General features: G+C 55.0%; 1 long non-coding RNA gene and 1 pseudogene across 2 annotated transcripts; both read right to left on the minus strand.

Moving 5' to 3' along the window:
• Positions 1–6,846: 6,846 nt before the first annotated feature.
• On the minus strand, positions 6,847–15,531 carry LOC146407299 (uncharacterized; annotated as a pseudogene).
• A 3,032-nt stretch (positions 15,532–18,563) lies between these two features.
• LOC146407300 (uncharacterized) lies at positions 18,564–24,459 on the minus strand. 2 transcript variants are annotated; one of them, XR_014828907.1, is made up of 2 exons: positions 24,355–24,459; positions 18,564–22,510 (listed from the first exon to the last, which is right to left on the minus strand). It is a non-coding gene; the product is annotated as an uncharacterized LOC146407300 (long non-coding RNA). The 2 variants fall into 2 exon arrangements; XR_014828906.1 differs by lacking the exon at positions 24,355–24,459 and adding an exon at positions 23,609–23,814.
• Between the last annotated feature and the right edge of the window lie 745 nt (positions 24,460–25,204).

The following is a 25,204-nucleotide window of genomic DNA, read 5'->3' on the forward strand; positions in this document are numbered from 1 at the left end:
GCTGGCCTACACCACAGCCACAGCAACACAGGATCTGAGCTGCATCTGTGACCTACACCACAGCTTACAGCAACACCAAATCCTTAACCCATGGAGTAAGGCCAGGGATCGAACCCACAACCTTATGGTTCCTGGTCGGATTCGTTTCTGCTGTGCCATTATGGGAACTCCTTTTTTTCTTTAAATAATTTATAGAACACTTGTGTTACAGTTTCTTTCAGACTGTGCTATGAACTCAGTTTCAGGCTGTGCTAATGCTCCCTCATGGTAGATCATCACGTCCTGTGGTTTCTAGTCTGAGCTGTCAGCACCTCACCACTGAGGATCTTGGCTTTTGGGGGGTCTTCAGTTATGGAATAGTTTCTGGCTCTGGTTTTCCCCTCTCAGCTTCCAGGACCTGTGCATCTGCCATTCTGTCTTTCAAGATAAATTCTTCTCGTTGTTGCTGCTGAACTTGGTTGATGTTCCTCAGAAGAAGGAGTGAGGGGAGTGTCACCATTAGCTCATCTGCCAGGTCACTGGGACCAGAAGCCAAACTGAATATATTATAACGGTATTATTTAAAATCAATAGGGAAAATATGGACTTTTTACTAAATGGTATTAAAACAACTGTGCAATAATTAGAAGGGGGAAGGCAATTAGCCTTATAATATACACCATAACTAAAATAAATTGCAGAGATAACAAAAACTTAAATATAAAAGCGAAACTGTAAAAGTGCTAGAAGAAAATAATGGGAGTGGGAAAAGCATGTTTAATTATTCAACTGATAGTAAAATTCTCTCGAAGCTTTGACTACAAAAATGTTTAAAAGTTATGTACATTGAGGAACTATGAAAAACAAAACAAAACAAAAAGATGTGACCAATTAGGAAGATATTTACAAGATATAATAAAGATTCAATAGCCTTAATCTACAGAGAGCTCTCACACACCCACAGAAGACAATTAACACCTAATAGGGAACGGGGCAAAGGACAAGAATTAGTTTAAAAAATAAGAAAAACAAATGAGGGAGTTCCCGTTGTGGCACAGTGGCTTAATGATCCAGCTTATCTCTGTGGTAGCACTGGTTCCATTTCCGGCCTGGCTGCAGTGGTTTAAGGATCCTGCTTTGTTGCAGCAATGGCTCAGATTCAGTCCCTGGCCTAGGGAACTTCCACATGCTGTGGGTAAAGCTGAAAAAGAGAAAGAAAGAATGAAAGAAAAACAAATGAGGAGTTCCCGTCGTGGCGCAGTGGTTAATGAATCCGACTAGGAACCATGAGGTAGCGGGTTCGATCCCTGGCCTTGCTCAGTGGGTTAACGATCCGGCGTTGCCGTGAGCTGTGGTGTAGTTTGCAGACATGGCTCAGATCCCGCATTACTGTGGCTCTGGCGTAGGCTGGTGACTACAGCTCTGATTGAACCCCTAGCCTGGGAACCTCCATATGCCTCGGGAGCGGCCCAAGAAACAGCAAAAAGACAAAAAAAGAAAAAAAAAAAAGAAATGAAACAAATGCCCTTTAAAATAAGAGTAAAATTTTCCTTATCAAATTAGGCAAACATTTCAAAAAGATGAGGAAATCCTATATGATGAGGGGGGAAAGGAAACTTATATGACCCTCTTCCTAGGTGGGAGCATGCAGTGGGTTGAATGGAGCCCCCCAAAGCTATGAATATGTCCTAACACTTGGAAACCACAAATGTTACTTTATTTGGAAAAAAAGGGTCTTTTCCAACATAATTAAAATAAGGATGCTGAGATGAAGAGACCATCTTGGATTTTAGGACAGTGTCCTTGTGGGGTTTTTTATTTGTTTGTTTGTTTGTTTGGCTGAGCCCATGTCAAGTGGAAGTTCCCAGGCCAGGGATCGAACCCGTGCCTCAGCAGTGACCTAAGCCACTGCAGTGACAACACCGGATCCTTAACCCACTGTGCCACAAGAGAACTCCCTAGAACAGTGTCCTTGTAAGAGGCACGTGGGAAAGAGACAGACAGAGGAGAAGGCTGTGTAACTGCAGAAGCAGAAACTGGGGCGATGGGGCTACAAGCCCAGGAAGGCAGGCAACTGACAGAAGCTGAAAGAGACAAGGACAGATTCTTCCCTAGAGCTTTTGGGGGGCGTGTGGTCCTGTCAACACCCTGATTTTGGACTTCTGGCCTCCAGAACCGTGAAGGAATAAATTCCTGTTATTTTCAGCCACCAAGTTGGTGATCGTTTCTCGTAGCAGTCCTGGGACACTCGGTGCCACCAGAACGTTTTCAGGAGGGCAGTGAGACTGTACGCAGACAGGCTGGTCCTAAAACGAGTCTACCTTTCCTAACATGTGTAACTTCCCTCCTAGAAATTAGTCAAAATCAATAAATGAGGATTTGTTCCTGCCGTGGTGCAACAGAATCGGTGGCGTCTCTGGAGCGCTGGGATACAGGTTCAATCTCCAGCCCGGCACAGTGGGTTAGGGATCCGGCATTGCTGTGGCACAGGTCGAAGCTGTGGCTCTGATCGGATCCCTGGCCCAGGAACTCAGAGGTGCCAAAAAAAGGAAGGAAGGAAGGAGGGAAGGAAAGAAGATCCACTAAAGCCTTTTTTTTAGTTAGTTTGTGTGTGTTTTTGGTTTTTTTTGTTTGTTTGTTTGTTTTTGTCTTTTTAGGGCTGCACCTGCGGCATATGGAGGTTCCCGGGCTAGGGGTCTCATCTGAGCTATAACCGCTGCCTACACCACAGCCACAGCAACACCAGACCTAAGGTAAGTCTGCGACCTACACCACAGCTCACGGCAACATCGGATCCTGAACCCACCGAACGAGGCCAGGGCTTGAACCCGCATCCTCATGGATACAAGTTGGGTTTGTTACTACTAAGCCACGATGGGAACTCCTTCTTTAAGGGAGTTTGAATAAAGAACCTACATGTTCGATGATAAAGGGTCAGCTAAGTAAATGATGGTTTAGCTGGACAAAGATAAAGAATCATAATTCCCCCAGGGATGGAAGGCTTCCCACATATTCCATAAGGAAGGAGTAATTTCTGCCTCTTTCTTCATGTATTTCGCACCACAAGGCTATAAGCCCCACCACACAGAGGAGGATGGCAACGTCAGAAGGTGGAGGTCACCTGCCCCAGGGGACGTGGCCGAGGGACCAAGGTGTGGATCCCAAGCCCCGTGCTGTGCACATGTCCACCACGCAATGGGACGACTCCTGGTGCAGCCATCGGGTTACCAGGTAATGGCACAGAAGGATGCTGGTGGCAGAGTGTTGAGTGAAAAAAGGAAAGAAGAAAAAAAAAGCAGTCAAGCACGTCCTATTTTTGCAAAAATGAAAAGCACATTCAGCGTGCAGAGGAAAAAGGCCAGAAGGATTTACTATGCACGTGAGCAGGGAGGATACCTCCGAGGGTGGACTCACTCATCTTGATTTTCTACACGAACCTAGAGAGCTTCGGAAATCTGAACAAAATAAGAGAAAACAAACCCACACGGCCAGGCCTGTGCTGACCACACCCGCCTCTGACTTTGTTCTGAACGGTGGGGAACGGCCAGCGCCGCAGCCTCGGGACCCCAGGCGCCTGACTCCCCCGCTGCCCTTGGTCTCCTCCCCAGCGCTGCTCCCGCTCTTCCGTGGGCATCGATTTTTCCATCCTTCAGAGAAGCGCCTGAGGAAAAGGAAAGAGCATCTCTGGATCAATGAGCAGAGCCCTGCAGCCAGGGTCAGGGGGGGTCCGCGGGCTGCTGTCACTGCCCTGCCCCGGAGCCCAGGACTTGAGGGGGAGGTTGGCTGTGCGGGGAGGGAGAGCCTGTCTGGGCTGCCCAAAGTGGCTGTGGCTGTGTGTGTGTGTGTGTGTGTGTGTGTGTGTGTAGCAGGTGGTCTGTGTGTGGGGCGTGGGGTAGGATGGGTGTGATGGGGGTATATGGGAGATGTGCATTGCGGGTGTGGCGGGTGTGGCAGGTGTGGGGGTTGCTGTAGGGAAGTTAGGTGTGTGGGGGAGGTGGGGGCATGACAGGGCGCAGGGGAGGTTGGGGATGTTTGGGGCCCCCTGCCAGGGCTGATCTTTGCTTAGAGAAACGGGGAGGGGCCCAAGCCCCCTCCGTGGCAGGCTCCCCTCCACTCTGAGGAAGGTGCTGGTATCCACCCATTGCCCAGACAGGGAAACTGAGGGCTGGGTGGGTGAGAAAAGGAGAGAGAGGGAGGGAGAGAAGGAGGGAGGGATGGGCTGGGGATGGGGAGGGACAGGAGGGGAGGGGAAGGGGAGAGAGAGGTGGGCACCTCGGACCAGGATCCTGTTTGAGGGGCCAGCACACATTTGTGCTGGGTGCTGGGGGTGGGGGCGTGGAGTGGTGACAGCAGCCTTGGGGGCTCCCAGAGGCAGGAGGGAGCCAGTATGTGGTCACTCTTGGGTGGGAGCTGGCCTGTCTGGGTCAGCAGACCCCCCCCCCAACCCCAGGCTCTTCAAGCCTGTCCTAGCCTCTTCCCTCCCGCCAACCCCCCTCATGACTCGTCATTTGACCAGAGCCCAGTCCCCTCACTCTGGGAAACAGCTCCCCTAGGAAGTCCCCACAGACCAGCTCTCCAGTCCCGTCCCCCAGCCCCCCAGCTCCCTGTGCTTCTCCTCCAGGGCCCCACTGACCACCGTCCTTCAAGATTTTATTAGCCCACAGCTTCCTGTCTGTCTTCTCTCAGCCTAGAATGTCAGGCTGGGACTGCGCGTCCTCTCGTCTGGGTGTGTCGCGCCCACCCCCTGGCCAGGCACTGAAAATGGCTCAACATATGTTTGTTGCATGAATGAATGAACCACAATAACTGCTAAGAAAAGAAGTGTGCAGATGGTCTATTATGAGGTTCTGTGAGCACGGATTGCGTTTGTGTCCACGTGCACATGCGCTGAGGTGTACTCACGTGTGAGTACAGTGCATTCGCGTCCATGTGCGCAAGCATGTGTGTGTGTGTGTGCACAAAGCCCTCGGGGCTGTGTGTGTGTGTGTGTGTGTGTGTGTGGTGAATACATGTGCATGTACTTGGATCCATGCATGTTTAACATGCCAGTGCGTGCAGGTATGTGTTTAGGCGTGTGCACAGGCACGCACGCGTGCACACCTGCATCAACTGTGCATGCTACTTCTTGCTCAAAGCTGGAGGAGTGTCAACATCTTTCACTCACGTTTGCTCTCTCTCTGTGACCTGCAGCCTACCTTCTGCTTTTTGCTTTTCTCGGCATCCAGTGCCAGCCCCCACCTCTCCCACTCCCAGCAAAGACTCTGGCTCTAGCTGGGCTTCAGCTCTGACGTTCCCTGGGCCTTGAAGCGGACTCAGGGCACATTAAGCATCAACCTTGGCTGGATGCCGTGGCCTCTTTGCCGCATCTTCAGTGGGGACCGAGCGCACAGCCACACATCACAGGCTTGGCCCGGGACCTGTGCGGGACAGATGCACTACGATGCTTCCGATGGTGACGATGGCGAGACGTTCCTCGGGTGGCAGCAGACCAGCGTGACCCAGAGGACGCACGGTTTAGGCGTCACCACCAAGGCGAAGGTAAGCCAAAGCAGCGCCCTCCCTCCCGGGCCATGGGCTCCCAGAAAGATGCTGCAGCGGAAGGAGCCAGGGCAGTGAGGAGCAGATGTGCTCCTTCTGGATCGGTCTCCCCGGCCCACTGCGGTCAGGGGGTGGGTTCTCCCACCACAGCCTTTCCAGCAGCTCCACGCCCGTCACATGTGAGGTATGTCCTTGAAATCACACCCCAACTCCTCTCGGTGGCCTGCACCCCCCTGCCCCCTCTGCTCCAGCCACGTAGCTGTCTTTCTGCTCTTCCAACACACCAGGCATGTTTCTGCCTCAGGGCCTTTGCATGTGCCATTCCCTCTGCCTGGTGTACTTCCATTCCCTCTGCCCCGTGTATTTGGTCCTTAAATCACCTTCCCCCGGCCCCTGCTCATCCTTCAGCTCAGAGGCCCTCTCCTCAGTACACACGTGTGCACACACACACAGAGTCACTCTCTATTACACCCCTGACCAACAGCTAAAATTATCTTAACACTTTTGTGTCTTGATAATCACGTACTCAGAATTCCTGCCATGGCGCAGCAGGTACAAATCTGACTAGTATCCATGAGGAAGTGGGTTTGATCCCTAGCCTCGCTCAGTGGGTGGGGGATCCGGCGTTGCCATGAGCTGTGGTGTAGGTCACAGACGTGGCTCAGATCCCATGTTGCTGTGGCTGTGGTGTCGGCCAGCAGCTGCAGCGCTGATTCAACCCCTAGCCTGGGATTCGACCCCTAGCCTGGGAACTTCCATCCGCCATGGGTGCAGCCCTAAAATAGATAGATAGATAAATAAATAAATAAATATCACCTACTCAACAAAGATTTTCAGGAAGGGAAAGAGGGAGGGAGGGGCGTGGCTCCTGGGATCCAGTCTTCCCCGAGCCATTTATTTAGCACCTTCTCTGCGCTGTTGGGGCCCAGCCCAAAGTCTAGCCAGCAGGGTGACCTTGGGCTGCTCGCTCCACCTCTGTCTCTCCATCCTTGGAGAGTGCAAAGCGGTCTCATGTTTCTGTGGGACCCTCACCTCCACTTTGGTGGTGTCGCAGACTCTCTGCAACCTGGGTGTCTGCGGAGCCTGGGAACGTGGGGATCCTGGGGTCCGCAGCCAACTGCGCCTGCCCTGTCCTCCCACAGCCCTGCCTTTGCAGGGAGCACCTTCTCTGGCCTCCCCTGGCATGTCTCCCGGGCTCCCGCCTCTTCCCAGCTCTAAGCACACCGTATTTTGCTTGTTTATTTCTCTGGCTCCTCTGAGAGGCCTGGGACGGGTGTTTTCTTTCTGCATCCCAGCTCAGTGAGGGATACTCTGCCGGACACCCCCCCCCCCCACCGGGACCTCATCCGGCAGATGGGTCTTCCAACTCTGCCACCAGTTTGCTCGGCACTGGGACGAAGCCACGCCCTTCTCTGGGTCTTGAGACTTGCTTGCTATTTACTGCTCACCAAGAGCTCCAGCAAATAGCAGTACTGTTCATGGCCTCTCCCTCATGTTTGTCCAAAAGGCCCGGCTTGCTAAGCGCCCCAGCATCTGCGCCTTTTTTGTTAAGACGGCCCGGTTTCTGTGTTTGTTTCAGCTAGGAGGGTCCCCGGGGCGCCTCTGGAGGAGGCGGTGCGGGAACGGCAGAACACACGACGTGGGCAACCGCTTTCCTGTCTTCGCTCTTCCCACCCAAGCCCCAGGGGTGGAAAACAATCCACACGCCAGAAACCTGACGCTGCTGCCGAGCTGGAAAAGCGGGTTCTGGAAGGGAAGGATGGGGGAGGGGGCTCCCGAGGCCCCAAGGCCGCTGCCTGGGAGCGGTTCTCATCAGCCAAATGGCCCTTGGTGCCCCTGGACGGTCACTTGGGAGGGTCCCTCTCCGGGAGACCGGCTCTTGCCAAGGCCACCTGCGCCACGACCACTGCAGGTCTTGGCGCTCCTGGGAGCCGCCCGGAAGGGCAGTCCGTGCAGGCGGTGGGGTGGAGGAGGAAGCCCGGGTCGCTGCAGAGCCTCGCCAGCCGTAGGACGGCCCGGCCCCGGGTGGCGATGCCTCTGCCAGGGCCGCCAAGCCCGAGCCCGGCTGCCGGGGACGCGCCGCGTGCGCGCGCCCAGGCCTCCGCCACCGGCATAAATTCCCGAGCTGTCTGTGCATGTCTTTTTCTTTCACTAGAGGTTGCTCACTTTCACTTCTTGCTTCCTTTCGGCTCCTCCGCCGGCTCCGTGAGCGCGTGTGCTGGGGGAGGGTGTGTGCCCGCGCGCGCGCGTGCCCGCAGGCTCCCGGCGGATGCGCCCCCTGCCCGCGGAGAGGGCGCTCGGGGATGTGCGGGGCCCCGCCGCCTGGCGTCAGGCGCAAGGTGGCCCAGCTGTCCTGTGCCCAGCAGGAGCCTAAGAGCTGGTTTCGACCGCCTCCAATTCAGCCCTGCCCGAGGTTCCTTCGGCCCCAGTGGCACCCCAGCCCGCGTTACCCTGGGAGATGGGGCGTGGGGGGGGGGTGTGGAGCAGACAGGAGACAAGGCCGGCCCTCATCGCTAGGTCCCTGTGCTGGCGTTCCCCCTCCACCATCACCGACCTCTCTCACTTTCCATGTCTTAAAAAAAAAAATTGCAATTCGCCCCTGAAGCTGCTGCTTCTCCTGACACCAGAGGCCTCTCTGTGGCCCTCTCTCCTCCAAACAGGAACCCGAGGCCAGGATGGATGGAGCTTTGCTTCACTGAGCAGGAAGCCACATCCTGCGAAGGCTGGAGCCTTTTGCTTGAGAGAGTGGGACCCGGATGGGACCAAGAAGTATCTCTTCTTCTTCCCTTCTGGCCCTGGCCTGCTGGCCTCATTATAACACTTTTAATGCACCCTGGGCCTAAGGTCCACCTCAGGGCCTTTGCACAGGCTCTGGTCTCCACTGGGCCAGAGAACTCCATTCCTCCCTAGCTGTGTGACCTTGGGGAAATTACCTAACTTTTCTGAACCTTCATTTCCTTGCCTGTAAAATGGGCTCATAATAGGATGTTTGAGGATTCCAGGTGATGACCAGTATAAAGCACTTGAATCACAGGCAAGGACATTTGGTGGGCCCAGGGCAGATGTGGGGATTGGGCCCAAGCCCAGTCCCTTGCTTGGGGTCCCTCCACTCATTCCTTCACGGAGCCTCCTCACCACCCATCTCCCCAGTCCTGTGGGGGGGGTCTCCTCAAGGCCTCATTGGCTGAACTCCATCTAAAACAATTCCCTGCCCCAACCCCTACGGTAAGGACCAGCAGGGGACAATAGAAAGGGGACCAGGTCAGGAGGCAGCAGAACTGGGTTCAAACTTCAGCAAACTCTGCCTCACTGTGTGATTGTGAGCAAGTTGCTTGGCCTCTCTGTGCCTAAACTTCCTTCTCTGTGAGGCTGAGGCCAAAGGCTGCCTGGCCTCCATCTCAAGATCCTTGGTGGGCAAAGCACATTGCGGGTGGGATGTCACTCTAAGCAGCGAAAAGCATCAGATGGAAGCATGTTGCCGCTGTAATTTACACCATCCTCAGAGCATCAGCTCAGGCTCGAGGAATCAACTTGTCAGCTGGATCTGAGGGGTCCCTGCCACCTGTGCTAATGGAAGGTGGCTGGAAGGCCACCTCTATGAAATGTACTTCTGCCTGATGTGTTCTGCCACTCACAGCTGGCCTCACTCATCGGTTCCAACAACAGGGGTGCTTGAGGCACTGGAACAGCCCCCAAAGGGGGTATCCTGGGAGGAGAAGCGTCATCTCCTTTGCTGGTGAGGAAGGCCTTGGCCGTGAGCTCTGATGTGTCACCTTTGCAGCCTCCCCCACCACCTTGGCTCTCCTTTGCCTCAGTTTCTTCCTCCTAAGCGCCAAACCCTGTAAGTCCCCATGTGGGGGCCCAACGGAAGCCTCTTGGGCACCAAGTTAAAACTACCATCCCCCCCCCATTCACTCCTCTTTTATTACTGACGTTGCCACCCACTGATTCTTCAAGCCACAAGCTCATGGCCAACTTGTTTGCTCAAGGGAGAAACAGCAGCGTTGATTTTGCTGCATATTCATTGCAAAACTGCAAATGAGGGAAAGGAATCTGACTAGGAACCACAAGGTTGTGGGTTTGATCCCTGGCCTCGATCCGTGGGTGAAGGATCCAGCATTGCCATGAGCCGTGGTGCAGGTCGCATATGTGGCTTGGATCTGCCGTTGCTGTGTCTGTGGTGTAGGCTGGCAGCTGTAGCTCCGATTGGACTCCTAGCCTGGGACCCTCCATATGCCGCGGGTGTGGCCCTAAAAAGTGAAAAAAAAAAAAAAAAAAACTGCAAATGATGTGAAATATACACATTGAAGAGTGAAAGTTCCATCATTATTTGCCCTCAGAAATAGCTGTTGCCCGCACGTGGTGAATTCTTGTATCTGTACAGACCCTCTCATCTACAAAAGGCAGAAAATCCAATCAAAATAGAAATTATGGGCTCATATAATAGAACAGTACAGATGTGGCTGTGGGTTTCAGGTATGGGTTGATCTAGAGGTTCATGTTGAGGCTCTGACTTGGCTTCTCCACAGTTCTTTTTTCCTCTGTCCTCCTCATGGTGTCACCTTGTCCAGTTAGGGTGGCAGCACTGGCTGCTGGGGTCCCAGATATTATTCTTGCGCTGCACCCTCAGAGGAGGCAAAATCAGCTTGCTCTTGGTTCCCAAGGCAAAGAGAGAAATCCTCTTTCTCAGAGGTATCCTGACTCTGTCTGGAGGGCGTCAAAGAAGACTCCCTGGAGGAGGTGGGGCCTGAACAGATCTTGAAGAATCACCTGTCGGAAGCGTTGGGGTCTCCTTTATGTATGAGAGTGCAAAGTGCCCTTTCACCTCCATCGACACTTGTGGCTCAGAAAAGTTAAGTTATGGGATTGAAGGGGCCGCCGTTCAGCAGGTCGAGCAGGTCAAGCTCCCATTTCACAGACAGGCTTGGGGCCAGAGCCTCAGGCTGGGTGGCCTTGGGCAAGCTGGCCTCACTTCCCTGACCCTCAACTTGCTCAGCGTGGAATGAAAGCAGCAACAGACCAGACCAGTCTCCGGGGGTTTTCAGGAGGGTTAAGGCCCATCCCTCACGTGCATTCTGGAAACTACTTGCTGTTCATATTGCTGGGGGCGGGGCGGGGGGGGGGGCGCTTTGTCGTTATCATCCCTTTGTTTTTTTGGTTATTGTTGTTTGTTTTTCCTTTTTTGCCTCCCTTCACCCCCCGTGGAATATGGAGTTCTGGGGCTAGGGATCGGATCTGAGCCAAAGTTGCAACCTAAGCCGCAGCTTCAGCAACACCAGATCCTCAACCCACCACGCCGGGCCGGGGCTCAAACCTGAGTCCCAGCGCTCCCCAGAGGCTGCTGATCCCGTTGCACCACAGCAGGAGCTCCATTATTGCCACTTGGTGCCCCTGAGCACAAGACCATGTACCCAGCAGGTGCCCAGAAGGTACTTGCTGGGACCGTGGTCATTAGCGGGAGCTCCCTGGGGCGGAGACGATGTGGCTGGACCCACTCAAAGCCCTCTTCCCCGAGGGGTGACACCTCCACTGTCGATGAGCAAAGAAGGTGAGCAGTGAGTCAGGCCCAGCCCAGCCCAAGCTCAGGCAAAGCTGGTCTCTCCAGGCAGGTCCTTCCCGCACCTGCTCACAACCTCCCCGGTCTGAGGGAGGTTTCCGGACCCGGATGAGTTGCCCCACTGCCTCTTATCTGTCTGGGCCTGGCTGTGTGCCTGGCTAACTGGCCATCCTTCTTTTTCCCTGGCAGGTAAGCCATTAAGCACCAGGCCCTGAAAGCACTGCTCTGCAGCCTCAGCATTAAGTGCATTCACAGCCATTAGCGAGAGGCCTCAGCCGGGCCGGTCAAGGCAAATGCACAGCCCACCCGTCGCCCCCCACCCTCACCCCGCTCCCTGGGGGCTGCTTGTTAAAGCCCCATCCTTGGGAGGGAGAACAGAGGCTGAGAAGAAAACACGGGGGTTCTAGGGCCCACATGGACGTTGGCGTAGGTTGTTCACTGCACAAAGGTGCTGCTCAGGTGGCTGGTGGAGCTGCCGTTCAGCCAGCCCTCTACTTCCCAGGCTGCATTCCACAGGGGAGGTGCTGCCCTTTTCTAAGCCCTTCAGAGGAGCTCGAGGGGAGAGCTGTGGCCTGTGTGAGCTTCAGGAAGACGCTATCTGAGAACTCCAGGCCTTACATGGTTTTTGTTTTTGTTTTTTTTGAAATTGCATTTTTATTGACTTTTTTTTTTTTTCTTTTTTTTTTTGTCTTTTTAGGACCACATGCGTGGCCTGTGGATGTTCCTAGGCTAGTGGTCGAATCGGAGCTGCAGCTGCAGGCCTACACCACAGCCACAGCAACTCAGGATCTGATCTACACCACAGCTCACAGCAATGCTGGATCTTTAACCCACTGAGCGAGGCCAGGGATTGAACCTGCATCCTCATGGATGTGAGTCGAGTTCATTACTGCTGAGCCATGAGGGGAACTCCTGATATCTTTTTTTTAAGAGTACTCTTCTATGAATTTTATCATGTCTATAACTTTTTATCATGTGTAACCACCACCACAAGCAGGATGCAAAACCGTTCTACCAACCCCCCCCAAATTCCCTCTTGGTGTCCTTTTGTGGTCCTCCCCTGGCTCCTGACCCTTGGCAGCCACAGATCTGTTCCCCACCATTTGTCTTTTAGAAAATGGACTCATGCAGTATGTGCTATTTTGAGATTGACCTTTTTCATTCAGCATAATGGCTTGAGATCCATCCAAGGTGATGCAGGTACCAATCGTTTGTTCCTTTTTGTTGCTGAAGAATAGTCCACAGTCTGGATGTCTCAGCTTCTCTGTTCACCCACGGAAGGATATTTGGGTTGTTTCCACGTCAGGGCTTTTACAAATCAGGCTGCTGTGAACATCCATGCCTCTGGGTCTATGAACACGGATGTCTTCGTATGGACCTAAGTTTTCATTTCTCTGGAATAAATGGCCCGGAATAGTACAGCTGCATCATATGGCAAAAGTCTGATTAACTTAAGAGCCTGCCAGCCTGTTTTCCAGAGAGACTGTGCCATTGTGCAATCTTATCTGCAATGTACGAGAGTTCCAGGTGCTCTGTATCCTCGTCAGCACTTGATCGTGTCGGTACTTTTTATTTTAGCCATCCCCGTGGGTGTGGAGTGGCCCTGCATTACGCTTTTGATTTTCAAGTTCCTGATGGGGGACATGAAATATTGAGTATTTTTTCCTGCATTTCTTTCTCATCTCTATATCTCTGGTGAAATGTCTATACACGTTTTCTGCCTATGTTTATTTTATTTATTTCTTTATTTTTAAACAAGCTGCGGCACCTGCAGCACATGGAAACTCCCGAGCCCGGGATCCAGCCACAGCCACTGCAGAAGCCATGCCGTGTGGTTACGTCGTGAGCCACAGGGGAACGTCCATCTGCCTATTTTTAAATTGGACTGTTTTGAAATTATTGAATTTTGCTAATTCTTTATATATTCTGGATACAAGCCCTTTGTCAGATAATGTGATTGGCAAATATTCTCTCAGAATCTGCAGCTTGTCTTTTCATTCCTAACAGTCACTTTAAAAAAAAAAAAAACTGTTGTTTTTTTTTTTTTTTTTTTTGCCTTTTTACGGCTGCATTCTCGGCACACGGAGAGGTTCCCAGGCTAGGGGTTGAATTGGAGCTGTAGCCGCCAGCCTACACCACAGCCACAACAACGCGGGATCCAAGCTGTGTCTGCGACCCACAGCACAGCTCACGGCAACACTGGATCCTTAACCCACTGATCGAGGCCAGGGATCAAACCCTCAACCTCATGGTTCCTAGTTGGATTGGTTTCCACTGCACCACAATAGGAACTCCTAGATTTTGATGAATTAAAATTTATCAACTTTTCCTCTTACAGATTGTACTTTATTGTTATATCTAAGAACGCTTTGCCTAATCCCAATCCCAAAGGCTTCTTCCTTTGTTTTCGAAAAGGTTTATGTTAGAGATTTGGTCTATGAGTTATGGTCCTTTCTGAGTTGATTCTTTTTTTTTTTTTTTTGTCTTTTTGATATTTCTTGGGCCGCTCCCACGGCATATGGAGGTTCCCAGGCTAGGGGTCGAATCGGAGCTGTAGCCACCGGCCTACGCCAGAGCCACAGCAACGCGGGATCCGAGCCGCGTCTGCAACCTACACCACAGCAACGCCGGATTGTTAACCCACTGAGCAAGGCCAGGGATCGAACCCGAAACCTCATGGTTCCTAGTCGGATTCGTTAACCACTGCGCCACGACGGGAACTCCTGATTCTTTTTTGAGTATGGGGTGAGGTAAGGGTCAAGATTTCTTTTTCTTTTTTCTTTCTTTTTCTTTTGTCTTTTGTTTTTTTAGGGCCACACCCACGGCATATGGAGGTTCCCAAGCTAAAGGTCCAATCGGAGTTACAGCCGCCAGCCGACACCACAGCCACAGCAACGCCAGATCCGAGCTGAGTCTGTGACCTACACCACAGCTCATGGCAATGCCAGATCCTTAACCCACTGAGTGAGGCCAGGGATCGAACCTGTGTCCTCATGGATGCTAGTTGGGTTTGTTAACTTCTAAGCCACAACGGGAACGCCAATATTTCTTTTTCTTTTCTTTTCTTTTCTTTTTTTTTTGGTGTTTGTCCCACAGTAATTATTAAATTGATGAATGAGTAGCACAAAGGATCAGGTAGTAAGGCTAGCAAAATGGGAGATATCAAGACTGTATTCTATTTAATGGATAAAGGATTTTTTAAATGATATTAGAACCACTGGGTATTCTTTTAAAAAAAAAAAAACCCTAATCTTGGAGTTCCCTGGTGGCCCAACAGGTTAAGGACCTGGTATTGCTACTGCTGTGGCATGGGTTGCTGCTGTGACATGGCTTCGATCCATGGCCTGGGAACTTTCGCATACTACAGGCACAGCCAAAAAAAAGTTTAAAAATATCTTAACCTAAATCTCATATCTTATACAAAAGAATGACTCTCAGTGCCTCGTAAATGTGAATGTAAAAAGTAAAAGCTACCAGCAACCACGTCTATGTCACAGGAGAGTCTCAGCCAAGCTCCTCTGTTGGAGGAAGAGGAGTGGTGAGAATGAGACCTGTCTGTGGCCACACCCGACCTGTTCAGGGTTTGAAAGAACTAAGATTTAGAAACCAATACACTTTGAGACATGCTGGTGTCTTTATGCCCACGTTATGGATAAGGAAATTGAGCTCAGAGAGGTTAAGAAACTTGCCTAAAGTCACAGAGCAGATGGAGGAGCAAGGTTTGAAGCCGGGGTATTGACCTCTGCCAGGCGCAGGCGGGGCACAGCTGGGTGAAGCTAATGGCTGGAGCTACACTGTTGATCTCTCACGAGGTTATGGGGCTTTGGGCATGGGGTGGGGGTGGGGCATGCGAACTTCTCTCCCAGGATTTTGGGGAGATCAGAGGGCCCTAATCTCCCCATCCCCAACAATGGGAGGCTCGGCAGGCCTGACGACAGTGGACGCCTCCATGTCGCATTATCTATGTCTGGATGCAGAAGCATGGAGGTGCGTGCCAGGCCCGGGCCGACAGCATCTTTGTGCCTCTGCACTTGGCTCCAGCCCATTGGCCTCTTCCTTGTTCCTGGTGCGTCCCCTCCCCCACCCCTCGCCCAGCCTGTAACCCGCGACTCAGGAGGTCCTCTCCACTTCTGACTTGTTTAAACATGACTGCTGTTTCAGCATTCAGCTCGAGTCACGCCTTCCCCAGCAGCTCCTCTGAGCTCTCCCTCTTCCTGCTGCTGATAAATACAGTCTAGTCCCATATGTCTGAGAAGCTGGCGCTTGGCAGCATAGCCTTCTAGAGCGGCACGGGCCTTCTAGAGCCTTCTAGATGCAGCCAGAGATGCCTCTGGGAGCGGTCTCGGCCCCCAGTAGACTGTGAGCACTCTGAGGGCAGGGGCCGAGTCCTGATCCCCTCTGCTGGGCACCTCTGTCGCCTCTGCCACCTCCTTGCTGGGTGGCTCCGTGTCTGGCATGCCTGAAATGCTCCATCAGGGAGTTCCCATGGTGGCTCAGCAGTAATGAACTGGACTAGTATCCATGAGAATGTGGGTTCAATCCCCAGCCTCAATCAGTGGGTTAAGGATCTGGCATTGCCATGAGTTGTAGGTCATAGATGCAGCTTGGAATCTGGCGCTGCTCAGTGGGTTAAGGATCTGGCGTGGCCGTGAGCTGTGGTGTAGGTCACAGACAAGGCTCGGATCCCTCATTGCTGTGGCTGTGGTGTAAGCCGGCAGCTGCAGCTCCGATTCGACCCCTAGCCTGGGAGCCTCCATATGCCTCAGGTGTGGTCCTAAAAAGACAAACAAACAAACAAACAAACAAAAACCCTCTCCATCATCAATGTTAAGAGTTGCTGCTGTTGTTTGGGGGGGCTGTTATTTTCATTCCCAGGATGATTTCCAGAGCGGGGTGGCCAGGCGTGGACTGTGGGGGGATCCACTGCTCTCTGAAGGGAGGCTGAGTCCTACTGCCGTGGGAAAGCTCCCCTCTGCCCTGAACCCGGGCCTGGAACAAGCCTACCCTGCCTGCTGGCTCCACTCAGCTCCTTCCAGCCTCCTCTGCAGAGTGGCTGGGAGCTCCTGGGGACTGGGTGGGGGAGGGGAGAGGGACCAGCTTTTCATTCTTTTTACTTTTCTTTCTTTCTTTTTTTGGTCTTTTTGTCTTTTTAGGGCCGCACTTGCGGCACATGGAGGTTCCCAGGCTAGGTGTCTGCTCACGGCCACGCCAGATCCTTAACCCACTGAGCAAGGCCAGGGATCGAACCCACATCCTCATGGATGCTAGTCAGGTTCGCTAAACGCTGAGCCATGATAGGAACTCCAGCTTTTCATTCTTTTCCCCCCTCATAGGTCTGAGGCGACCCTCAGCATGACACTGAGGGGGCCCCAGGGAGGCTGGGGTCAGGCAGAGGGGAGCAGGCTCTTGCCTGAGGAAGTCTGCCCAGCGCCCAGACCTCCTGCAGCCTCATTCGATTTTATGATCCCCAAGAATCCACTCTGGATCCTTACTCACCTCAGCAGCACCCGGCCGCGTCCAGTCCAGGTCCTGAATCTCAAACTGCCCCTGCCAGCAACCTGCCATTGGCCTCGACCTCTCCACCTGGACCCTGGTCCTGCCCCCTCTCCTGTCTGGCCTACTCTGGATCGCTCTGGAGACAGCTTTCTAGAACAAATCAGATCCTGTTCCCCCCACCCTCCCCACGCCACCCCCAGATGCTCACTCTCTTCAGCAGAGGCTGCTCCATCTTTTTAGTCACAACTGTCACCTGGAGACCCTGTTCAAATGTGGCCATATGGGGACCTGTCCTTTAAGAGGCTGACTTCCTGGGTCGAGAGGAGCTCATTTGGAGCAATCCAGGACCCTGAATGTCACAAATCCCCCTTCAGGCCCGGGACAGGGGCTCAGGACGCGGCTCAACTCCCACTCTCACATTCTGGCTCAAAACCCAGAGAACACACGGATATAAATGACCTTCCAGAGTGCTGCAAAGGTGTGTTGTCAAGGAAGATGGCTAGAACGAGTTTTCGTTTTTTTAAAATTCTTCTTAGGGCTGCACCTGCAGCATACAGAAGTTCCCAGGCTAGGGGTCGAATTGGAGCTGTACCCACTGGCCTACACCACAGCCACAGCAATGCCAGATCTGAGCCGTGTCTGTGATCTACACCACAGCTCATGGCAATGCTGGATCCTTAACCCCCTGATTGAGGCCGGAGATCCAAACTGCATCCTCATGGAGACTATGTCAGGTTCTTAACCTGCTGAGCCACAACGGGAACTCCCTAGAACAGGTTTTCAGAAAGTAGTTTTCAAGCCAAATTACTAACCTGTAAATGTCTAGACATTTGGTACCTGGACTTTCATTTTGCCTTGGGACCCACAAATGCCAGGGGTGGTCCTGCTTTTTCTCTGCTCTTTATTCCCTCATCTGCAGGATAAGCTGCAGGGGGCTTAGCTTGGCTGAGTCCTGACCTCCTCCCTTCCCCACATGACTGTCCGGCATCCAGCCAATGGTCTTTGGCAGCATCAGGCAGCTTATCACCTCTGTGCCTTTGTACATGTTCCCTCCGCCTAAATGCTCTTCTCCCGCTTGTCCCCTTGGGAAACTCCTATTCATCCCTCAAAACCCAATTTGTGTTCCATGATTCCGGAGGGCCCCTCTGTGCCCTCTCCCCCTTCTCTGGTGGCACATGCCCTGCTTTGCTATAATTATTTTGTTGGGTTGCTCCCCTGGAGGCAGTTTCTCATCTTTGCCACGATAGTTTCAAAATCAGGAGACTTGGTTTTGCCTCTGGCCCGGATGCTTGCCAGGGGTCTGAACGTGGGTGTGGTCTGCCGAACTCGCTGAGACCTTCTCATTACTAATAAAACAGAGATTACAATATCACCTCGTTGGGTTGCTTTGACGTTTAAATGCCATCACCCATGTGAGGGGCTTGGCGCAGAGTTACCAACTGGTTATTTTGACATCTTTCCTGATGTCAGGCAAGTTAGTTCTAGGAGACGAAGGAGGAGTGCACTGCCTCATCTTTGGACCCTTGGGGGTCCAGGATGGTCTAGAGGGGACCCCAGGAGGACAGGTTTGTTGGTAACTCAGGGCTCTGCTGCTCTGTCCCTTCCCTGGAAGCTGACCGCACTCTGAGTGCCATCACTGAGTGCTAGGGAAAGGGCCTCGTGTCCCTGGGGACCTCCTTTGGAAGTAAGAAAAGCCAGCAGAGGCCCCAGGGTGCGAGAAGCAGGGAGCAGGGGGCCGACGCTCAGCCCAAGCTTAGGAGAACAGCTGCAGAGTCTGGTGTGTGCTTGAGGGTGCCTGCCCCCACCCCATCCCCTAGGGGCCTGCCCAGTGTCGGCAGGGAGGGCAGGGTGCCCAGGAGGCACGAGGTCTGGCCCCAGCTGTGGAGCTGCAGCCAGAATCTCTTGATCTCTTGGCTGCACCAAGAGGCGGAGGCAGCAGGGGCCCTGGAGATGGTCTCCATGACAACCGCTGCCACTCACTCCCCATCTCGGATGTAAATGAGTTACAATTTTATTAGTGTGCAGAATTTCAAGAGGCCGGATCCTGCCCAGGAAGGGAAAAGGATGGGGAGGGGGGACAGGAGGGAATTTCCAAGTGCTTCATGCTACCACCAGGGCCCCAGACCCCAAGGTAAGGCCGTGGAGAGTGAACTGGGTCCCGTGCCCCCGTTTATCTGGCCTGGCAGCCAGTCTGGGCGTGTCAGCCTGTCTCTGGAGAGGAGGGGACATACCAGCAGTGGGCCTCGTGCTCTCCCAGCCTTATCTGGCCTCCTCTTGGCAGCATGTCTGCCTCCCCACTTGTCAGGGGACGTGGCTGAGGGCCATAGGGGTCATTAGCTGGCCTGAGGGTGCCCGGCTTTTGCCATAGCCAGGCTCTCCCTCGCCTCTCTCTGCTCGGCTGCCTCCCAGGGTGGGTCAGAGGTCACTGAGACGCTGCTGGGCACAGGAAGGCAGGTGAGGGCCCTGCCAAGCATTTGGGGGGGGTTTGAGCAAACTCGGGGCGCTGGGTGCCAGGAGGTCAGCACACGGGGCTGCAGCAGATGTGGCCGGATGATGCCTGAGGCGCAGCGTTCTGATATCCGATGCTCTGCATCACACATGCAGGTACACAGGCCTGCACATGCGCACACACGTGTTTTTCCCCTCCTCAAGGAGGGAAATAGGGACACCTTTGTCTTTTTCCTAAGGTTAAAATTAGTTGGGTCCCCAAGGCACACCCCACTGCGTGTGCCCCTGAGGTGGCACTGTTCCCTCCACTGCAGAGAGTGAGCTCGGGGATGGCAGAGCCCAGTGAGATGCTGGACCAGCAACGCCCTCCTGGGCTGGCTGGGAGGTGGGCACGGAGGCGCCCTCCTGGGGGCAGAGGAGTTGGCACTGCAAGGACAAGGCCAGGTGCAGAGGGAAAGGAGGTGGGAGAGGGTGAAGGGGACCTCCAGGCAAGTGTAAGTGGCTGGGCCAACCAAGGAGGGAAAATGAATGGGGGCTGGACCAGGGAATAGATGGGGGTGGGTGGGAGGCTGATGGCAGGTTGGATGGGACATGTTTGGGCAGATGCGTAAGTCGGATAAAGGAGGGGCGGGAGGTTGGAGGTAAGGGCTGTTGCACACCATGTAGGCTTGTGGGCTATGGTGAGGTGTTGGGATTCAAACCCTAGCCAGTCCATTTAGTAGCCCGTGTCACCTTGGACAAGTTGTGTCACCTCTCTGAGCCTCAGTGTTTCAGACAGGAGGGTGGATGGCAGAGTGGGCAGAAGGAGCAGTGGGCAGAAGGAGCAGTGACTTGGGGACCCGTTCCTGTAAAGCACACAGTAAGTGCTTCATAAATGTTCATGCTCTCGATTTCAATCTGTGTCCTGAACTTGGCCTTGGGGAAGTGAACAGTCCTGATGCAGGGCCCCTTGGGAGGGACAGAGGAGGGGCCCGCAGGGTGGCCTGAGTCAGGGGAGAGAAGAGGGGGTGTGGAGAGGAGTCGGGGTTTGGGGATCTGTGTTCCTGGGGGCTCAGGACAGGGTCAGGGAGTGGGCAGTCCCGGCGTTCAGGCGAAGTGGAGGAGGGCCTGGCTCTGGGGGCGCCAAGGCAGGAGGAGGGAAGCCAGGAGCTGGGGCAAGAAGGTGATTGTGGTTCATGCAGGGAAGAGACGGGCTGGACAAGGTGGGCCATCCGAAGTGCTTTTCATTATTTACCTACTTTTTGTCTTTTTAGGGTAGCACCCACGGCATATGGAGGTTCTCAGGCTAAAGGTCGAATCCAAACTGCTGCTGATGGCCTATACCCAGCTCATGGCAATGCTGGATGCCTAACCCACTGAGCGAGCGAGACCCAGGATTGAACCCGCATCCTCATTACCACTGAACCACAACGGGAACTCCGCTTTGAGGTGCTTTGAAACAGGGAGGCTACTCCAGCTCTCTCTCCCTCGCTCAGTCAGTATCTGGGACCTGCGTGCCCTCCCCCCCCACACTCTGGACCTCAGTTTCTGCAGATGTCCTTGGACTGGAAGATTCCAAAGGGTGCTTGGCAGACGTGGGGCAGTCTGAGCCTCATCCAGGTGGGTGGGAGCACGGAGCTTTCTTTTCCTTGGGGAGGGTGCCTGCCAGGGATGGAGAAGCACCAGCCAAGCCATGGGTCTGCCCTGTGGTGGTCCAGCCCGAATGTGTGGGAGAGATGAAAGTGTTAGGCTTCTACAGGGCTCCGTGTCTGTGGCACTGTCCATCTGTGATTAGATCATGGCCAAGAGGCTGTCAGTCCCTGTGGCAAACAGGCCCCGAGTGACTCTGTCCCGGGAGCACGTCCTTATAGATAAAGCACTGATCCTACCGCAACAACAAGGCCCCTCTCTAACTCCATACTGTCCCTTCTGATGTCCCCATGAGGGTGACAAGCTCCCTGAGCTTCACTCAAGTTCAATGCCTGGCACCAGGTGTGGGGGAGAGTCCCTGTAGAGGCAGGGCCACCTGCCCCCCTCCCATCACTTGGGAGACAGAAGCTGGCGGAGCGAGGTGGCAGCTCCGGCTGGCTCTCCATCTCCTGCATCCCCCATCCTACGACTTGCCATATTTTGTGGCCTGAGGGCTGAGAATTCTAACAGGCAGGAACTGGGATGGGCCCGCCCACCCTGTTCCAGTCGTGTGTCTTCCTAATTATGCCACACACCGGAAAACTTAATTAAATCGATGCTTGGTGTGTAATTTCAACTAGTTTGGAAGTGGGGGGAAATCAAACAGCCACATGGCCCTGCCAGCCCTCGACACCTTGGCAAAATCCCGCTGGGCCCCGAGTGCCGGAGGGCTGGGGGTGCTTGTCCCACCTGCTCAGCTGTGGTGAAAACGCCTGGTCCCCTCTGAGCTTCCAGAGGAAGCTCTGGTCCCTGACTCCCCAGCCCCCACCCCCACCCCCACATACACACCCACCAGCAGCTACAGCAAGAACAGGGCAGGGACAGGGACACTGGGAGAGACCTACGAAGCAAGGGCTGCATTCAATGGTTAGCAGGACAGTAGCATAAAAATATAAGGAAAGACCAGAAAAGACCAAATGCATATAACTAAGTCCAGCTTCAGACGCTCTCAGGATTCACTTCCAGGTCTCTCTGATCCTCCTCCTTCATTCTGTCCCTCTTGGGGGTGACACCCCAGCCCCTCGTTTTGCATGCAAGGGTACCCAGCTGCAGGCGGCCGTCGCCCTTGGGGTCCAGCGTGGTCCAAGGTGGGGGTGGGGAGACAATGTCCAGAGCGGGCGTCCAGGTGCTCAGAGCAGGAGAAGGGCTGGTGGACTGGAAGCGGGTGGGAGGAGCTGGCAGGGAGAATCCGGGCGTCCTTCTCTTTGTCCCAGTGTGGGGTTTTGTGGGTACTCTGTCTGGGAAGAGAACATCAAGAAAAACAAAACAGGCATTCCTTGGCGGGCATGGGGGTGGTGGTGGGGGGGCTCCAGAAGGCAGTGTTTCCTCAACCTTCTGGGCAGGAGCTGACATGGGCCAGGCTGCAGAGAGTGACAATGACCTGGAAGGGTGCTCAGGGAGGGGACCTATGAACGGGGGCTGATGGAATGTTTGCTCTGGCCCTGGCACCAGGCAACCCCCAGGACCTCCCTGGAGCCCCATTTTAGAGATTAGGAGCCTGAGGCATGGAGGTTAAAGGACGGGCCTGGATTCTTAAGGCCAAGGAGAGCGCGTGGGCCTCAGACCTCAATCTGCCATCCTGACCTCACCTGGCCATCCTGACCCCATAAGGCCATGGCCAGTTCCTGACACAGGTGATAGAGACTGAGGAAGCAAAGAAAAGGGACCCTGCTTCGCAGAGAGGGCGGGAAGTTTTCCCAGTACCACCGGGCCAAGCAAGGCCTGGCAGTGTCTGTCCCAGATGCTGGCACACCTGCTCACTTCCACGAGGATGGCCTGCCAGCTTCAGGTCACAGTGCACTGGGACTGGGAGATCTCAGGTTGCTAAGGAACCAAGGAGGGGTAGATGTCACTTCCATAACTCCTGGGCTCCGAGGTCCCTTGGCCTCCGGGCCTTCCCCATTCACCAAGCCCTGGCTACCCTTGGCCCTGAAGTCCCAGGTACCTTCCTGGATTGGTGTCGCCTGGGCCTGGGTTTGAATCCTGCCCTGTACCTTCAACATTCAGGTTTTAGGTTCCATGCCATCTGCTGGGCAAGGCCTTCATGCCAGCCCACTCCTACCCCTGCTGACCTTCTCTTGCTGTCTCCCTGTCTGGCACGCCCGCCCTTGGGATGCTGGGGGGCAGGTGTGGGGGGGTGTCCAAGGACATTCGTCCTTGTGGAGCAGGCACTTTCTTGTCTCTTTCTCCCCAGCACAGGTCGGCTCCGAGAAGGTGCGCAGTGGATGCTGTTGAATGAGTGAGTAAATCTGCCCAGCGGGGACAGCGCGGGTCCCTCCTGCCACCGGGCATTCTGAATATTAACTCAGCCTATATCAGAGTGTAGCTGGGACTGGGTTACATAACCACCAGGTCTTCTCCAAGGACCCAGCCTGGGGGCCATTCTTCCAATGACCTGGCCAAAGACGGGGGTGCTACCTGGCACAGGCCTGTGGCACCACTCAGACACTCCCAGCCAAAGCCCCCGATATCCAAGGCTGGTCTGGGGGTTTTGTATTTATCTTTGCCTTTTTAGGGCTGCAACCATGGCTTGGGGTTGAATCAGGCCTACACCACAGCCACAGCAACGCCAGATCCCAGCTGAATCAGCGACCTACACCACACATCGAGGCAACCGGGGATCGAACCTACCTCCTCATGGATATTAGTCAGGGTTCATTACCCCTGAGCCACAACGCGAACTCCAGGGGTGGGACTTAGGGCAGAGGGCTGGAGGTCTCCCTCTCAGAACCCCAGGGTTGATCTGCCACCCCCTCCCCACCCTTTCCGCTTCCGGTTCCCCTCCCCCCTCCTTGCCCCTCCCCCTTTCCCTCTGGCTCCTTCGCTCCCCCTCGGGTCCTCCTCCCCCTCCCTCCTTCCCCTCCCCCTTCCTCCTCCCCCTCCCCTTGCCTCCCGATCCCTGCCCTTCAGAGCCCAGCCCACCTAGACCTGCTTCTTCCCTGGGTTCCTCGAACTCCCTGCCTCTCTCCTTTCCTCTCTCCAGCTCTTTCCTCCCCACCTCGCCCCGTCCAAGGGAGAGCCCGCCGGGGCCGGTGATTTGCAGTTCCCCAAGCAGTCATCGCCCGCAGCTGCACATCTGGGTCATTAGGACGCGGAGGAAAACCGGGGCTGCCTGAGCCCCTGCTCCCCTCCCTCTCCCCCCTCCCCCCTCCTCGCCATCCTTCTCCCCTCCCCCTCCCTCCTCTTCCTCCCGCTCCCTCCTCTTCCTCCCCCTCCCTCCTCTTCCTCTCCCCCTCGCCCCCCCCCCCAGCTCAAGCCAGTATTTTTAGCTCGCTGCTGTGCATTAGCGCGCAGGGCCGCTCCCGGTGAAGCCTGGATGAGGTTTTATCTGTTGTGACAGCCCCAAGGGCAGCTGGCAGACTTTTCTCCCTCTTAAGTTTGGAGCGCGCTCCCCTCTCCCGCGGGTCAGAGCCTCAGCTGGAGGGGAGGGCGGAGGGCACGGGCTCAGCCGGGTTTGGAGCCCCGGCGCCGGGTCCGGGCTGAGCGCATCCCTCCCCGGCCCCCTCCCCGCCGCCTCCCCTCCCCTGCTCCCCCCCCCTCCTCCTCCCGCCTCCTCCGCCGGCCTCCGGGCCTTTGTCTCTGGAAGACTCCGCCGCGGAGCCTGCCCGCCGCCGCACGCTGGGCTCCCGCGGCCCCGCAGCTCTTCCCTCCCTTCTCTCCTCATTTACTCCTTTCCTTGGGCGGCTTCTCTCAAGGTTCAATCCCTCTCCGCGTGTGCCTCTCCTTCCCGGCCGCCCGCTCCCCTCGCCCTCTTCCCGGCCCCCCTCTCCGCCTCCCCCGCTCTCCGCTCCCCGCACCCTCCCCGCTGCCTGCAGCGAAGGGAACCGATTCCCCCGGTTGGAACACCGACCCCGGCCTCCTTCCCGGGCCCCGTCTCCCGCTGCTCTGGGCAGGTTCCTCCTGGACCACAGGATGGGTGGAGGGGGGGGGGCCCGCGAAGGGACCTGGGGCTTGGGGGTTCCTGGAGTTAACCTGCAGCGGGGCCCCGTGGATGCCCAAGCCTTTCCAGGACTCCCTAGGCTTCAGCCTGGTTCCAGTGGGACCTGCCGCCCCGGAACAGCCCTCCCCCACGTGTGGGGTCCACGCGGCTGTGGCTGTGTCTTCCTGGGGACTCGCCTCAAAAGCCTTAAGTTCTGCGAATGACCATTTAAGACACACAACCCTTTGTCCATCGCACTTCACAGTTTCCACAGTTCTCTCTTCATTGTCACAGCAGCCGTGGACCACAGGCCCTATTTCTCATCCACAGAGGCGGCAGGAGGACTCTGCATGCCCTCGGCGCATCCACCCACACTGAGCTCAGCACCTTTCAGGGGGGCTCTAAGGTCCAGAGAGGCAAAGCCCCTGCCCAAGGTCACACAGCCCAGGCTGATGCAGGGAGAAGACGGATTTGGGGGCTCAAGGGCAGGGAGCCTCGGGGTCCCAACACCAGCCTTCTGGGCTGGTACCCTCCGGCGCCCGTTCTTGCCCCGAGGCAGGTGGCGGGGTGGGGGCTGAGGGAGCCACCCTGTGGTCCCC

This window comes from Sus scrofa, chromosome 1 (assembly GCF_054392235.1).
Source record: "Sus scrofa isolate SSC_HxYL_T2T_F1_AM1 chromosome 1, Sscrofa_HxYL_maternal_Yorkshire_Landrace_v2.0, whole genome shotgun sequence".
NCBI lineage: Eukaryota > Metazoa > Chordata > Mammalia > Artiodactyla > Suidae > Sus > Sus scrofa.